Source organism: Schistocerca americana, chromosome 2 (assembly GCF_021461395.2).
Source record: "Schistocerca americana isolate TAMUIC-IGC-003095 chromosome 2, iqSchAmer2.1, whole genome shotgun sequence".
NCBI lineage: Eukaryota > Metazoa > Arthropoda > Insecta > Orthoptera > Acrididae > Schistocerca > Schistocerca americana.
In genome coordinates this window covers 213953847-213955879 of record NC_060120.1, presented here as the reverse complement: position 1 = coordinate 213955879, position 2033 = coordinate 213953847, and the positions used below count along the sequence as shown (strand labels likewise).

At 49.5% G+C, this 2033-nt stretch overlaps 1 pseudogene; it reads right to left on the bottom strand.

Moving 5' to 3' along the window:
- Positions 1-773: 773 nt before the first annotated feature.
- Positions 774-891, bottom strand: LOC124597005 (annotated as a pseudogene).
- Between the last annotated feature and the right edge of the window lie 1142 nt (positions 892-2033).

Sequence of the window (2033 nt, the reverse complement as noted above, 5' to 3'; positions counted from 1 at the left end):
TGCAGTCTGTAACATGATCGGCATGCTGACTCTTAGCTGCCGTCTGTGCAGTTTCAAACAGCTGTCCAACGCTATTGCTACGGCACGACAGCTGCCGATCCAATATCGGCCGCCTTCTCACGACCTTGCTCGGCCCATATCAGCAGTTTCGCGCCTTGTCCAACACACTACAATGGGCCTCTACACTGTCTCCAGGCGTAAACACAACTCCGCTCCTGCTCACACTGCGTGAGCCTGTAATCGGCGTTTTTGGCAGCTCACTGTCTTTTCAACTCGGCAAATCCCCAGACCGAAACCAGGAAGTGGCACTCGATCGACCCATCGCCGCCGCCTTGCTAGAAAACTTGTGAGCACGGTTACAGTCTGAATTAACTCTTTAACATTTAAACACATGGCAGCATTAATAGAATAATTGAAGGTACATATGACAGAAATTATATCATGGTTACTGAATTAATTATGCATAAAATTTATTAGGCACTGTCTTGTGTTTCAAGTGGATCGACGCTTGGGGCAAAGATTTGCACGTGACACTCCGTTTGAGCAAATGTACCGTATTGCTCATACACTAAAATTAAACTCCGTTCGGCCATGTTTTGGAAGGCCCAATGGCCCCGACCGGCCGCCCATAGGCGTCACTGGATGCGGATATGGAGGGGCATGTGGCCATTACACCGCTCTCCCGTCCGTATGCCAGTTTACGAGACCGGAGCCGCTACTTCTCAATCAAGTAGCTCCTCTGGTTGCCTCACAAGGGCTGAGTGCACCCCGCTTGCCAACAGAGCTCGGCAGACCGGTCGGTCATCCATCCAAGTGCTGGCCCAGCCCGACAGCGCTTAACTTCGGTGATCGGACGGGAACCGGTGTTACCACTGCGGCAAGGCTGTTGGCATTGCTCATACAACGATGAGCCAAAAGTTTATGATTACCCACTTAATAGCGAGTTGGTCCAACTTAGAAACACAATACGCAGCGATTCTGTGTGGCATGATCTCGGCAAGCACTTCATATCTTTCCTGGGGTATAAGGCAACGGGTGTCTACGCACAAGTCACTAATTTCGTGTAAACTACGGGCTGGTTTGTTTGTGCGCGCGGATCTGACGTCCGATAGCTTCTCAGATGTGTTTCATCGGGTTCAGATCAGACGAATTTGGTGGGAAAGCCATCAACGTGAGTTTACTGTCATAATCTTCAAAACTACTGGTGCATTATTCTGTCCTTGTGAAACGTACAGTTATCCTGCTGGAATATGCCACTGCCGTCGGAGAAGACATCAAGCAGTAAGCCAAGCAGGTGGTCCGTTGCCCACAGCCGTCATGATGACTTCCATTAAACACACATCAAAAAAACTTTTGCATCACCTCTGTTCCCACAGTTCCGGAAGCTGTACCGATAATTGGAATAGAGATCAACATAACATCATTTCCGCCCTTTTTAATGCAAATGAAAACCACACATTGCACGTTGTACCATCCCACAGCGAGAGCTTCAGAGCTGGTGGTCCAGATTGCTGTACACACTGGTACCTCTAATACCCAGTAGCACGTCCTCTTGCATTGATGCATGCTTGCATTCGTCCTGGCATACTATTCACAAGTTTATCAAGGCACTGTTCGTCCAGATTGTCCCACTCTTCAATGGCGATTCGGCATAGATCCCTCGAAGTGGTTTGTGGGTCACGTTGTCCATAAACAGCCCTTTTCAACCTATAGCGGTCATATTCAATAGGGTTCATGTCTGGAGAACATGCTGGCGACTCTCGTCAAGCGATGTCGTTATCCTGAAGGAAGTCATTCACAAGATGTGCACAATGGGGGCCTGAATTGTCGTCCGTGAAGACGAATGTCTCCCCAGTATGCTGCCGATGTGGTTGCACTATCGGTTGGAGGATGGCATTCACGTATCGTACAGCCGATACGGCGCCTTCAATGACCACCAGAGGCGTATTTCGGCCCCACATAGTGCCACCCTAAAACAGCAGGGAACCTCCACTCCTGCAATCGTTGGACAGTGTGTGCAAGGCAACCTAACC